The sequence below is a fragment of the Passer domesticus genome, chromosome 4, assembly GCF_036417665.1.
Source record: "Passer domesticus isolate bPasDom1 chromosome 4, bPasDom1.hap1, whole genome shotgun sequence".
Classification (NCBI taxonomy): domain Eukaryota; kingdom Metazoa; phylum Chordata; class Aves; order Passeriformes; family Passeridae; genus Passer; species Passer domesticus.
Genome location: NC_087477.1, coordinates 59553001 through 59569175, shown reverse-complemented (window position 1 = coordinate 59569175; position 16175 = coordinate 59553001). Strand labels below are relative to the sequence as shown.

The following is a 16175-nucleotide window of genomic DNA, read 5'->3' as shown; positions in this document are numbered from 1 at the left end:
TATTTAATGCTTCTGTGATGACGGCAAGGCATTTGGTAGGAAATTTTAAGTACCACACAAATTAAGAAATGAAGCTTTCTATCTTCAGCTAATGATGCAACATAAAAGCAAAGCACTTCCTGCTCCATTTATATTTAAAGACATCAGTAACATGTGTCACAGTGTTCAGATATTCCAATAACAGTTAGTTTCATGTAAATGCCTTGAATGCAACATGTTAAGCATAAAAATGCTAGACATGTTTGAAAATGAGGGAAACTCAGAATCTTATCTTGGTGAATCAAAGTTTAAAGGAAAAAAAAGTATAAAATATTTTGCTTCTGAAAGTCCCGTTTCCCAAGTACCTGATTACTTTGGTGAGTAACTGGATAGCCTTCTCTATTGCTGGTTGTTGACCTTTGAGTAGGTTCTCCCATTTCTAGGACCACGTATATTTTAAAAGTAACTGTCTCTGCATCTTGAATGTGTGTAAGTTGGGGGTAGGCAAAGCTCACGAGGCCCAGATTTATCAGTCTGTTTTTTTATAGTGGTTACACACAAAATCTTTCATGCAGTGATAATTCCTGTGTTTGTTGATGTGAAGGTTAATTGATCTCTGAAAATGAGTCTTGAGTAACCTATGGAGTAGTTCACCTCCAGTCAGTACAGGACATGTGCAGTTGTCACATTCTGATCTTGCACCAAATGGCTCATCTACATTGGTCTCACACTTGTCTCTCTTGGGTTCCCAAAGGAAAATAAAAGTTGAACATCTCTGAGAACAAGGTTGGGTGTGACATTATCCTTGTTCCTATATTCTGTTCTTGTGTGTGCCTCTTGGCATGAAAAATACTGAACATGTTCATATGTAGACAACAGTGGGAATGTCTAAAAAGTGCCATATTGTCACTGAAACAGTTAAACGTAACTTTAATAAAATTGCACTTGCATTTCTTTGTGCGGCAGGAATGGTGCAGCTTTTTTATGGGAACAAGTATTTGTGGTTTTGTATTGATTAAGTCCTCTTGGTCTTCAAAGGCCATCTCTTTATCTTTGAAATTTTATGTCTGACATCAGAGGAATCAATCAGACTAGGGTCTGATGGTTTCTTGGCTTTGGCTTCCTATTCCACTGTTATAATAGTGTATTCAGGTAGTTTGGATGCTGCTTCTTTTGAGAGTGTGGGACCAGAAAAAGCACTTGCTCAAGCATGATTTGCTTCTACCTTGTTTAAAGTAAACCACCTGGACACAATTCTGTGCCTTGTGGTCTAGGATGACTGTGCTTAACAGGGAAGTTGGACCACATGACCTGCTGTGGTCCCTTCCAGCCTGACCTTTGTGATTCTCAGGTTCTGTGAAAGGTTTCCTTACCATGTTTCACTTGCTGTTCTCATAATTGAAATCTAATTTGTAACCTTTTCCTGAACATCTCAACAGAATGTCAGAAAAGTAGCTAATAATATTGATAGTGTAGATAGCTTGGAATTTACACAAGCAGAAAGAAAAATATCTTCATCTTGCCTTTGCAGGAAGGCAGAAAAATTAAAAGCATACTCCTATTCATCCATGGTTCTGTTGGACTTCTGATGACAGCTAAACCTCTGGAAAGATAAGAAAAAACTTTAGTATAGCTGAATAGGATAAAAATATTCCTCAAGACACACATGGTGAAAGAAGGAAGGGTGCTGGCATTCTGTATACAGTAGTTCTTCATTACATTCCACTGCACTTTTTGTTCCTTTTTTCCAAGAGTATATAAAGAGATAAATTAAGATGGTTGAGATTTGATGTGGCCAAGATTTTAACAGCATGTGGTTTTCTCTTTATTTCAGCTAACATGATGCCTTTTTGATGGACCTAATGAGTTCTTAGGTGGTAGTCTCGCTTTTATGTGACATATGATCAATCCACCATACATGTTCTGGGGAGCTGTGGAGAGCTGTAGTGATGAAATATCATGGCAGTTTTGCAAGTGAGGAGGTATTGATGCCTTAGATAAGTTGCAGAAATGGATTATGTTTCCAAGTATTGGATGGGAAAGACGGGTATATGAGGGCATCCTTGTCTCTTTCATCTCAGATGGGCAGGAGAGGAAGGAAGAGGGAAGAGACAGCAGCATTATTAATTTACCAACAAAATTATGGTTTTCTTAATTTAACTATTTCTTCAAATAGCAGCTTGACCTTTGGTGGGTGACACCTGTAACAAGATAAATAAATCCAATATCACTGAAAAGTTTTCAGAGGCATAGAATCTCAAAAGATCTGAGATCAGTTCTCTGTTTCATGAAGTACTCTATTTGACTAGAAAACATCAGGGGAAGACTGTAAGAAGAATAGCAATACATCATCTTTTACATCATTTGGAGAATGACGTCAGAAGCATACACAGTAAAGGAAGGAGAGAGTGAGTCATCTACAAGGATTTGATGAAACCTATAAATGGCTTTGGATTATTTTTTATTTATTGTTTTCCTCTCCTAATCCCACTTTTCATCAATGCATGTCTTTTTGATAGGATAACAAGGAAAGAAAATGTGGGAAGGAGACAAACTATAAGGAGTACAAGGCTGACTCATTAATTTTCAAGTTATAGTTTGACCTTTTTGGCAACCAGTATTTTTTATTACAAAACAGGCAATTATTGCTAAAGCTTAGCTGGGCTTTGTGCCTGTTTATTCCCAGGTCTTTTGAGAAATATATTTAACACAGAAGAACATATAGTCTTTGATTGCTTTTCTGGATGTTGCCCAGTGAATGTATTTTTCAGTAGCACAGTTCTGACCACTGCTGCTTCACAAAGTGCTCTGTTATTTCTATAGAGATTTTCCTTTTCAGGGACCGAAGGAAACCTCATATATCCAGAAGACCGCAAAATAGATGGTATTTGATTCAGTTGAAATAAATGTATTTTTTTGTCCCATGCACAGTTAGGACCAGAAACCCTATTCTTTTCCTGTATTGCTTAGTCAAACATTTTGTTTGACCTTTCTTCGTTTTTATTCTTTCTCCTACTGTTTGTTTTATTTTTAGCTGCAGAAATTCCCCAAAGGACTCTCTTTTCTGTTAGCTATAGCATAATGTCATTGGTGAGACTGAAAAGATTATTTCTTATACAACATGATATATTGTTGGCTTTCAAATACGTTTTTCACCACTACTTTTCAATAAGCCCTTCATAAATCCAGCTGAGGGCAGGCAAGATCCATGTAGCTCTGAGAGAAGGGATAAACATAATTTACTAAAGATTCATGAGCTGTTTTCTCACACTCTCCCAGCTATTATACACAAGTATAGTATACCTGATAGAATTACACTGAAAGTGAAATAATGTTTCTGTGGGAAATGAGTTTAAGAAAGATCGCCACTAGTCTCAAAAGGAATAGAATCTCTTTCTCTTAATTTACCATAAAAGTTAAATTCATTTTAGCATATGAGTTTAAAATTAACTGTAATGACAATTTAATTTCTTCAAAGACAACATTGCACTTCTGCCTTGCACGATTTGTATGAGTTTACATACATTGTAAAACACTATCTGCATACTAAAAATATAGAGTGAAAGCAAAGTAGATAAGATTTGAATAAAGCTGGAACAACAGATATTGTTCCACTGATTTTAGTCATTTAAATCTGCAAGTTTTGCATCTGTGAATCCAAGAGTTGCTTTCTTTTTTTCCCCTTCTCCATTGAATGCCTTGCCTTTTAGTCCACAGCAGAAGACATACAGGGACAGCAGCAGCTGCACTCACTTTGATTTAGCATCCAGCTTTCGTTGCTCTCCTCATCCCTGCAAGGCAAGCCATGCCCATGTCCATACTCTTGTGAGTGCTAACCAGGTGCTTGAGAAAGGAGCATGTCTGTGCCCTGCCTCATTTGCACCTATCCTGCGTGACACTCTTTGCATTAAGAAATGTATGGAACAGACCATGCAGCCAGGAAAGCTGCAGCATCCCTGGCGCTCAGGCAGGCTGGAGTAATTTTCTTCTTTCTCTGTGTTGTAGAGAAAAGAGACAGGAGACAATTTGCCAAAGTGTGATATTCCCATGTTTTGCCATTAAGCCGGCTGTATTGCTCTAGTACTGAGAACAAAGAAATTTACCACACTTGTTTGCTTGAAAATACATGGTAAACTATATTTAACATAAATAAGTGAATTTTTTTTGTAGTATACTTGTTAGATATACTACTTGAAATCATTAAGAATCTTTACAAATGCAATTCAGAATTGCTGCATCATATATAATGTTAAAATAAATGTTAAAAGCATGTAAATACAGTTTATGCCTAGGGCAAGTCTTCTTTGCCTTGTCTATCCCCTGCCTCCCTGGGAAAGCTCAAACATATCATATTTTCTAAAGCTGATAAAGAATCTAACGCTCAGAAGCCCATTTTTCCATCTTTATTTGCATTGGCCAGGCTACTCAGAGAGAAAAAAAGCATACATATCTCATCACATCTTCTCACTGAGCCATGCATTCTTCAATGCAAGGGGCTACTCTGCTCCCGAGTGATTTTTAACAGTAGAAATACCTTGTGAGTAATAAATACATTGAACATTGTATTAGAAAATTGATCTCAAAACTATTTATAACATAAAAATGAGTTTGTCACCAAATACATGACTCTGTTCACTGTTTCTTACCATTACACTTTCCTTGCAATGTGCATTTCAAGGGAATCAGAATTTAAGAAAGTAGATATTGAGGAATTATATTAAAACAAGTCCATCTGGATGACGAGCATATTTAAGAATTTAAAACTATTATTTATGTGAAGGTTGGGCCAGGAACAGTGTTCTATGAAATTGTGATCTCAGCATAACATAAAGCAAACAAGCCTTTTCAAGTGGATTAAGAGTACTCAAGTGGTCTGAGCAGAGAGCTATAACAAATATTGACTACCAAACCAAAGAGAGGAATGTAGCGAGCTACAGTAGACAGGTTCATCCCTCTCTATATTTATTTTATGTATCCCTGGCAATTGAAAATAATGAAAGAAATGTGGCTATATAAATAGGGAGATGAGAATATTAGCCTTGCTAAATGGCTGCTGGAGAGAACTGCTATAACTTTATATCCTAGAGTGGAAAATATTTCTTTCCTTCTCTTCTATCCCCTGAGGAACCCTCTGCCCTGCTTTCTTATTCCGGTGCTCAGCCCTGTGACTCAGGCTGTGCTGCAAGATAACTCCTTGACCCCACAAGGCTAGATAATACTCCTTGTATATGCTGCACTGTTTCAGTCCTCCTAACATGAAATGATAGCTCCTAAGGGGATAAAGGGTGTTGTTATCAAGTTAAATTTCTTTAACAAGCCAATGGTCCAATCCAATATAAAAATCAATTTTTCAGAGCTTCACAATGAAGAAGCATAATGCATTTTTATTGGATCTAGCCCTGAGCTATCTTGTCAAAAGTTAGCAAAATTTTGTTCAAAACCTCTTATCAAATCAGGGGCTTCTAAGCTTTGCTTGTTTTCCCAAACATAGAAGAACCTAAAGCATCATAAATTTGAGAAGTAATGAAAAAAGTGAGTTGTGCCAGGTGACAGAAATTCGTTATGCATTATCTAAGTTGTCAGCTTTCTGGAAGGGATAACTTAATAATTTTAGGCTTGGTTATTTTTGTTTTAAAGTTCAATGAAAACTCAGGCTCACTGAGAGAGATGGACACAAGAGCACTGGAAACTAATAATATATAAATGACCTTGCGGTTTTCACAAATGAGGACAGTTTCCCCAGTCAAGAGAGTTCTAGGTTACTAATTACTATAAAGTGGCACTATTTCTCTTCTTTCTTTTCAGAATACTGCACAGAAACTTCTGAATTTTAGTAAATATTTATGTCAAAGGGAAGGGGTAAAATATTTTTTGACTAATTTAGCTTGGATATAGTTTAATCATATTTATTATAATGCTTATCACTCATTGTATAATTTAATATCATCCTAATCAGGAAGGGAAAACAAGCTAAAGCCACACTATCAAATCTCCTTCATTCATTATTATTATTATATTGTAAATTAGTTATTTGATCATGATCTACATTTCAGACATTCATCTCCCTTTTGTTATTTAGAAAAAGATAAAGTAACACTTAATTGCTATTCAAAGCATAGGGCTTTTTCCAGTGTATTTTGCCAAGTATCCTCATACCAATTCTTTTGCAAGAATATGCATTAAATGACCATCACTGAAATGTAAATGAAGTGACTCTTAAATGTCCTGAGTATCCTGTGTTTCTCTTTCTAACAGTAACAGTCTTATCCCCATTTTGACACTAAAGAGAAATCACTCACAGACTTTTCTTCCATAGTAAGATTTTAAGAATTAGCTTAGATTAGTTCAGACTAGGCTTTTACATGCACAGTTTTTGTCTTCACCAGCTGGGAAAAAAGAACATATTATTTGGTGGATATTTTCTGCCAAATTTGACTTAATAGTTCAAAAATTACTTCTCCCTGAGGTATTTTCTATATTCCCCATTCATTAGGACACATTATCCTAAGGTTTTCTTTAATTAATAATTTTAGGCAATTAAGGCATAGCTATGAGGCACTCCACTGTCACTGCAACCATTTCAGAAAACCTGACATGCCCTCCCATGAATATAACTATGTAATCAGAACTGGAGAAGGAAATCTGCATCATTTTAGTTGCAATTCTATTATGAATTTTACAATGGTGTTGATTTGGCTGAATAATTTCTTTCAAAGTTTCATATAAATATATCTTGTCTTTATTTCCATTTTAGAGCAGCAAACACTACGTTTTATCTCAGTCCTCATTCTTTTTTTCCCAGATGTATCTTAGGTTTCAAAAATTACTCTTTTCTCCCTTTTTGTTCTTTTTTAAAAAAACCCAACTATACAGTTGTAGGGTGAGGTCCCTCAACCTGTTCTTCAAACATGAAATCTGATTACCTTCAGTGAGATTCCATATGTGAGCTGAAAATCCTGGGCAAGTTTTGACCAAATGTTTGAGGTATATTTCCCCATAGAGTTGTCTGCTTGTGGAGATATAGAAAACACAAATCTTTAAATGAAGGCTTTTCAGTCCTTCCTCATTAGAAAATATATATCTTTGTCTTGATTGACTGAGAATTACTAAATTTTTTAAGTCATTAATTCCACCTAAATCCTTCAAGAGCACATTAGGCACTTAAAATGATAAATTAAAAAAAAAAATATTTCTGCACTTGCAAAAAGGTCAGTAATCTGGATTCTTCGTCTGGATTTCCTGAAAGAAGATCTCCACATGTTTCTGCTTTTAATAATCAAGATTACTTGCTCAGCCTGTGAGGACCATTAGCTTTTCATGGTTATGTATTCTCCCATTTATGTGCAGTGTTTCTCTTGTATTCTGCAGTTTACTGATAAATGAACTTTTGTACTGTCATAGCAAGCTCATTAAAATAACTAGGAGTTCTTGTAAGCAATGCCAAAGTAAGATGCAAGTCACATACATGCATGAAAAACATTAAAAAATAACTTCTACTTTTTTATTTTTTTTTTTTTTAGGAGAGGGGCAGGTTTGTGCAGCCAGATATCTTTTAAATTACTAACTGGTTCAAATGAGAAAAGATGGTTTCAGGAAAAGATGACAATATCCTGCCTTGATTTTAGATACTCCTTACTTCAATGAGCTGACAGTCATAAATACATATTAATTTGGCTCGTAACTGGCCTAGTACATTCACCCAAATGCCATTCACCAGAGAAGAGGCATGAAGAAATGTTAGATTTTTTTAGTTTCTCATATTGAGCATATGTTTGAAGGTTTTTGGATTAGCACCAGTGCCTGCTTAAGTACCAAAGAGAGAAATTATGGTATGTGTATCAAACAATCTCCAAGCAGTGATTTCCCAGTTTTTCCAGAGCAGATAGCTCTAGTATTTCTGATAGGAATTACCTTCTCAAAAAAACAGACTATCCAGGAAAATAGAAGGTTTTCTCACATACATGACCATCCAGTAGAGGAACAAAACATCCTATTTTCAATTGGACAAACACTTGTCCCCTTAATATTATTCAGCAGTAAAAATTGAGTTTGAATTTCACAAAGCAAGTGTCAATGAGCTATTACTAGGCAAGGGTCAAGAGTTTGAAAATAATGACCATTGAGGACTGGACCTAGACCATCTCTAAGGTCCCTCCAACCCAAATCATTCTATGATTCTGTTTTTCAGGGCGTTAAGAAATCTGTAACTTTACTCATTAGTATTGCCTCTCAACAGGACATAGGAACTGTTGCCCAACCATAAAGGTGTTTCTCTACATATTGTTCCAGGTTAAAAATACGTATTTTCTAGAACTTGTACTGTTTGACTAATTTTGAGTGTTATGTTGATATGGTGAAGCTCAGAGCAAAAACAAGATGTCCTTTCCCAGACTAGAATACATAGGGTGGTTATGTCCCTGATGAGATAGAAATCTGCAGCCCTAAAACTACATTGTGATTTTCACTGGCATTTTGCTGCCTTTGGATGTGATCTCTCGCCATCTGAAAATTTCTGAGTAGGGTCAGCATGCTTTATTCAGTGAAGAGCTGTTGACTGGGAAAAATATGGAAGAGATCTAAGCTAAGAAGGAGTTAGAGAGGAAAACCCTGGAGAGAAAGTATATGGAGAGAAAAAAAAATCAGTAATTTTATTTTTATCTGCTTTTAGATGTATTTGTTGACATTCTGCCAACTGATTCCATTAATTAAGAAATATAATTTCTTTGTACTTTTTGAAGCTAGATCTTTTAACTGGTAAAATAGGATCCAAATATTTTTAATAACCTACCACTGAGTAATTTGATGTACAGTTTTGATTAGCTCTAGAAAGCATAATATTGTCCATTTTCATGTTCTGTAAAAGGCTCAAAAATGGCAGGATCAATTAGTTTTGATTTCCATACCAATCAGTCCAGATGGTACCCATTATTTGCTGAAGATGGATGCAAATTGAATTTTGCAAAATGATAATACACAGTTTTTGAAAGGTACAGATAGAAGGTAAAAAATACAGAACTAATTTTTTTGCAGAATAATCAGAGTTGAACCCCAGTCTAAGCTCACCTTTCTCCAGACTTGGAAACAACTTAGAAAAGTGCAATGTACCATTTCAGGAAAAGGGTAAAACAGGCTATGTTGCATCTTTTCAGGGAAGGTGGAAAAATGTTTGCTTAGATAATGCCCTAAGAGGTTTACATGGTATCTTATTCAAACATACTAGAAATTATGTTTACATAATTACAAACACTTTACAAAGTGTTTGTTACTTCTCTGTGCATAAGCTATTAGTAGCACTTCAAACACATTTTTAGCTGAACACAATCTATAGTCTATTTTATGTGAGAGCAAAACATTTAGAAAAAACTGTTTATAGACAATCTTAATTTAGGAGGCAGTGCAAGCTTTTTGTGAAGAGCTCCCCCACAATCAACTATACTAATATAATTTATTTGAACAGCAATTAATGATAATCCTTCGCACTTATAAATAAAAATTTAAGCAATTCTGGCTCCTCAAAGCTTGGAATATCTGAGTCCTATATATCTCTTCCTTCTATCATGTAATGGATCTTGGGTCCATCAATAATGCAGATTTCAGCCTGCATACGATGCATAAGGTTGTAAGCATCAGTTTGATCCTGGACTACCGTTGCAATATTTATTGCACTTACTAGCATTCCCCTTGTGTAATAAGAATTTCAAAAAGATTTATACATTTATGCAAGTACACAAACTTTATATAGATGCATAGTACATCTTTACATATAACACCCTTTTATATATATATATATAAATAAAACAAATCATATATATATATGTATATAGAGCATTTTAAAAGGTACAACTCTATCCTTTGTCTTAAAAAGCCAGTTGAAGGTAATATCTTTAGCTTTATGAGTCAACTGGAAGTTTTGGTTTAAAATATCTCCAGGAATTGTGCAGTTATTCCTGATTACATAGTAAAAGCAATCAATTGTCTATGAATTGACCTGTTAAATCCAAATTAACAAGATGATACTTAGATGGAGACAGGTATCAATCATTATTATGTGTATCTTTTTAAAACTGTTTTAGAAACTAACATTAAACATTACTTTTGCATAACTCAACAGGGAGTTTGAAGGATCCTCAACTATCTTTTAGTAGCCCAAAGAAATGGGCATTTCAAAGGCTAGAAATGCAGTTAGAACTAGGCTTTGTTGTAGCATTTGGCTTTTGAAAGTTTATCCTTGAAGGCCCATTAACAATCAGACATTTATTGCACTTTCACTAACATGTGCTTTCCCAGTTCCACGATTTTTCTTTAAGATTTTTAACCTGATTGCCAGCACAAACAAGACTTGTATGATTTCATTGTCAGCCTCTTTCTTCCCTCTTTGATAACATTTGAATTCACTAATTGCAATCCAATTTTGATAGGTGTACAAAAGCTGTGAGTGCCTGGACGAAGGAAATAGCAACCATGAGCATGTAGCTACTGAGGCAAACACACAGCAGAGAGAGATACTGGTGTCTCCACTGCTGGACAACCTTCAACAGGATCTTCTACCTTCTGCCACACCAGAATAATTGCAACTCTGCAAGTAGGAAATTATGCTTCTTCTGTTTTTTAGTACTCATAAAAGGAGGCTGAGCCATCTAGCTCTTACTATTAGAAACATTTTGGAAAATGATGCAGTCCTGATTTTTATATTTTTTGTCTGAAAAATCAATACCTACTTCTTATTATGCTCTGAGAAGTTTTACATTTGGAGTCTCCTGCTTAGAGGAGCTGACAAGTAAATGAGATTAAGTAGAACAATTAATTGAGTTCTTCAGAGACTGTCAGACCTGAGGCCTAATAAGCACCTTGCAATGTCAGTAGAGGTAATTGGCCTGCAGCTGCTGCTGAGTTTAAGGCAGAAGAAAAAAAATAAGAAAAATTATATTCATAAAAATAATTAAAAAATAGAAATATCTTGAGCATGAACTACTGAGTCAATGTCATGCCATTCAGTACCTATGCTTGGAGAACACTTGATAAAAGAGCTTCTTAGCAAAATATAAATAAAAGCTTATATGGAAAGGATAAGTAATATGAAAAATACGCAGCTGTGTGTAGGGCAGATAGAAATTACCTTGTTTGGCAATAACTTTAACCATTATATTTTAATCAAGGTAGCAATAAGCTCCATGCCAGTTCTAATTTAATGCTATTAAATTAGGGTCATCATTAAAATAGTAACTAATTTGAAGCATAATTAACCAGAAAAATACCAGAGAACTGTGTAACAATAAGCCTTAAAAACTCCTGTCTTTTATGACCACTCTGCTGTAGCTGACACCTGTAGAGCTCAGAGGTGTCCAGGAGTAGAGCAGCCTGCAGCTATCAGTGGCTATCAATTTATGCATCATGGGGGAGAAGTTGTTTTAGCTCCCATCTGAACCTCCCTTAAAGGACTTTCATTCTCCAGTGCAACCTCTTTCCCACATTTTTGGTGGATTCCTCTTTGATGCACATCATTTAAAGTACAAAGTGTCCTATCCTGTAACTTTTATAGTGCCCTTGTATTTTGTTATTTAGTTCCTAAACCTTGTTTCCTTCCTAGGTTTTTTGTGGTTTATGTATTTTGTTTGTTTGTTGGGGTTTTGGCTTTTTTTGGTTTGGTTTGGTTTTTTTTTTAGTTGGGTTGTTTTTTTTTTTTGGTTTGTTTTTCATTAGAAAACAACATTTTACTTGAAAGCTAATGGATAATTAGGGTAATGAATGTTCTTCATATTTTTCTTATGGAAACCACAGCCAGGAGAATACTTACAATAAATCAACTGCCTTTGCAGCAAACATGAACAGGATTTGCATGCCAGCACATTTCTGGTTTAAAATCAGTCAAGCTGTGCCCTAGAGCTGCAGAGGTTTCTCAGGCTGAGCTGTATGGACTGCAGCCTTACTTACCTCACAGCAGATGTTCCTGAGTACAGGCACACTCCTACAGCAGCTGGAGCACAATCACAGCTTGTGGGCCCCTTCTTCAAAAAGGATCTTTGGAGAGCCACTGGAATTATGATCCATATACTAGTGCCTCCCTGTAGGAGACATTTCTTGGCTTTGACTTGGTTGAAAGAGAAAATGAAGCAATGTGTTTAGATACATACTTATGGCACAGTGAATTACGTAACACCTTCTACCTCCAGTAAATTTAAATTCTGGTCATGGGTTGGTGCAGATGACACATTATCTCCCAGTTTTTATTATGAGATTCCCTCTTACAAGCTTCCTAGCCAGTTGTAGGAGAGAGGTTTGGGCTGAGGACTACTGGAGCAGGCTGCAGTTGAAGGTTCCCCAGTGAATTATAGAAGAAGTGACATTATTAATCTGTCTTTATTGCTGAATACTTCATTGCCTCTTCTACATCGTTTTGAGGTGTGAGAAGTGGTCCTGTGGTTCATGCATTGAGGCATCCTCTCCCCAGCACGTGCCTCTGTGTATTGTTCTTTCTATATGTTCTTTGCATATCAACTGTACCAGCACTCCGTATTTCATTATTGAAAAGAGCTAATGGTCATGTGTGTGTATACAACCAAATTTATTCCAACACAGCAGAGATTTTATCTTCTCTATGATGAGCTCATGTCTTACAATGTAGAGAGGAAATGTGATACCAACTTTAAATTGGTCCTAAAAGTACAATAAAATGCTAAATGTATAACTTGCCATAAATATTTTACAGCACAATCATATGAGTTCACAGTATTCCCATTATAGCTCTTAATTTATTCACTTTCTGTATGAGGCACTTCTATGCATGATCCCTCTTAATTGTGAGTTCACAGATGACTGGAATTAATTTTATCCTCACATATTGCAGTTTTAACATAAATATTTGTTCCCACTTGTATAACATGTTCTTGAATACTGCTGAAGAAGAGACTATTTGAAAATGTGACTTTCACCTCTACTTTATCAGGATTTATAAGTGAATATTAATATGGATATTAGTGCATGATCTGCAGTAAGTTCATTTTCATAACCAGCCATATTAGAAAGTTTAAGTGAATGAAACCTGTAAAAATGACAACCTATTCCACAGTTTTGTATTGTAAAAAATACCTTTAATATGTTATAAAAGATCTTCATGTTATTTTTGACCTGATCACTTTCAAAGAAATGCAGACCTTTGGCTCTGCAGAGACAATTTCATGGATCTGATTCATTAGAACAGGAAATCAAAGAAGAAAATATTTCTGCCTTCTAAATCCTGCAGTCATAGAATAGTATGGGTTGGACCCTTTAAAGGTCATCTAGTCCAACCCTCCTGCAATAAGCAGGGACATCTCCAATTAGACTGGGGTGCTCAGAGTCCTGCCCGACCTGACCATCAATTTTTCCAATATCAGGAATCTACTGGGCAACCTGGTCCAGAGTCCACCTCCACTATAAAAAAAAAAATTCCTTCTTATGTCTAATTTAAATCTATGCTTTTTTAAATTTAAAATCATTATTCAATGTCCTACCCCAAAAAGACCTGTTAAAAAGTCTGCCCACATCTTTATTATAAGCTCCATTTCAGTATTGAAAGACCAGTAGATGATCTCAAAATGATGTGCAAATGAAATGAAGGGTACAGTCAGACTTCTAAATTATATGATGTATTTTATCGTCTTTTACAAGCTATTCCACAACATTTTAGCATGAATAGGTGTTAAACAAATGTTTAACTGCCTCACCAAAGCAACAATAAAATTATGCTAAATTGTGACCATTATTCACTATGTATTTTTTAAGAGAGGAATCAATCAGCCCAGCAAACTGAATCTGCCAGCTGGTTTAACAGCTACACATCCATGTGGCCAAAGCAATAATTGCAATATAAAATAAAGGTCTAATAGAAAAATATAATCAGTTTTTCAGTCTGCAGCTATAACAAATTTTTTCCCCAACAAACAAAAAGAAAGAAAAGGGGGTTGTATTCTGATGAACTGTTTTGTAATTCTATTTTCAAATATCAGAGTTATCACAATGTGTGAATGGTATTACAATGGATAGGTATCTGGTCAACTCATGTTTTTTTGGTTCAAAATTGATAAATGCATGATTTTTGGTAAGTGGGAAGGGGTCAAACACAATATGGTCTTAGAAGAATAGGTGAAACCCCAACCTCTCCCTACAGGCTGCAAATAAAACTGACATACTGTGGTACCTGAACAGCTCACAGCTCCAGAGGTCAGAAAATTGGGAGCATTCTCTGCAAACTTCAGAATTTGTGTTCTCCACTGTCAGATTGAGTCTGACCTTCAAAGGACTGAAAGAGCCCTGTCTCTCAAAAATAGTAAGGCTCCTGATGCCCAAACACCTTCAATCATTACTAGAGTTTAATGGAGCAAATATTTGCTCACGGATGTAATCTACCACTGATTTAGGATTGCTTCTGCTATGTACTCGCCGATGAAGGTTAATCATGTTATAGTAGATACATGTGGGTAGAATGAGAGTGAGCAGGTTTAAAAGGGTGCACATGTGAGTGTAGGAAAGACAGAGAAGTACATGCAAAATTTCTGCAAAGGTATTTGATATACACCATCACTGATATACACCTTCACTTGATATACACCTTCACCTCCTAAGTGGTTTTCCCCACGACAAGTGAAATTCATATTTTGACCAGAACTTTTTCAAAGACTTTGTTTGCTTTGCTTGTAATCCATATATTCATGTTACAAAATGCAGTCTCTTTAGCTGCCTGTATAAATTCTATGGAGAACTTAACCCTGCATTATATCAACCCAATAAAATGTGGTTTTGGCCACCCAAAGCATTTTAGGTATCAACTCAATAGGAGGTTACTACACTGCCCCTCTGACCTCCTTGCTATTAGAGCTAATTCATTTCAACTCTATCAGAGACAATGCCTGTCAGAAACACTTTGGGATTTTCTTAATTTTGGAATGCTCTTTAAGTAGAGTCAACGCCATGCTTAGTGCAGGTTAGGAAAGGGTGGCTTGCTGCTTTATTGCTGACTCCCATCACAATTTTGGATGAAGTGATTATACAGGTATAGGAAAAAACCCAAGCTCCATTATTGCTATTTATCCTCCTTGTAGAACTTCTATGTAGTAATTCTGTAAGAAGGACAAAGTTCACTTACAGCTAATGCAGGAAGACTTGTGTACATAATAAGGTGTACCAAAAAAATTAATTTGATCAATACAAACACCAGAAGAGAAAATCATCTCCCACTTCCCTGTTCAGTGAGAAAGGGTAAGATAACGCTAAGATAATGTTATCACTAGCTGGTCTCATTTAAAGGATCTTTCTTGTTGGAATTCTCATCAGATAAAGGCCAGATTATTTGTTGAGGAATGTTGCTTTTGAAGTAAGGAGCAATATTGCATTATTTGCATTCAAACTGCAGAGCAATTTTCTTTCACATTAGCATAACCTTTTTTGAAACAGAAAACTATAATAGTTCACTACTATATTACAGCAGCTTGAGGAATTATGGCTCCCATTGTGTCTCATACAGTAAGCTGTTAGGAATGGCTAATTTTTTCAGAAGTTAATTTAGGTTCTTGATTTTTTATTGATGCTTTGAGGTTAGAATATAGCTTTCTTCAAAATAGGATTTCATTTTTGTTTGTGATCCTCTGAGCAGTGATAGATTTTATATTTTCTAGACAAAATCATGACTATCCAATTTAATTTTTCCCTAGTTCTGTGAAAGGCTGAGGATTTGCAAAATGCATTTCTCTCACTGAAAACAATTACTTTGTAAAAATGGTCTCTAGTGGGGATTCAGGTAGCTGGTAAAACAAAATAGATTAGTAAATCAAAGGAAAATATGACTTGAAGTGAAAAGAATACAACTTTCTTCCTGTTTAACATAGATGCTCCTCACTGAAAAGGGGCACTTGCATCTTCATGCAACATTTTAAATATAAGATCAGTACTGTGATCATTTCTTTAGGGTAAAAGTGAAATAATTGAAGACCTGAAGTGAATTGTGCAAGCCTTAGTCAGGGGAAGGACAAAGGGGCTGAAAAGAGAAATCCACATTATATGATTCCATCCTGTCACAGCAACCATTCTGACTGGAAAGCAATATAGTCTAACAAATTAGGTCTGAGGCATGGAGTAAGAAAACCTGTTTTCTGTTCTTGGCACTGCTGATGACTAATGGAGTGACCCTAAAGAGTCATTTCAAGTCACTGTTTCTTTTCAGG

At 35.6% G+C, this 16175-nt stretch overlaps 1 long non-coding RNA gene across 2 annotated transcripts in view; it reads left to right on the top strand.

The window, feature by feature from the left end:
• Positions 1-16175, top strand: part of LOC135300030 (uncharacterized) — a 39254-nt gene that overhangs the window by 1200 nt on the left and 21879 nt on the right. For both annotated transcript variants that reach the window (XR_010361899.1, XR_010361898.1), the window contains exon 2: positions 10398-10561. This is a non-coding gene — a long non-coding RNA (uncharacterized LOC135300030). The remainder of the gene's footprint in view (positions 1-10397; positions 10562-16175) is intronic.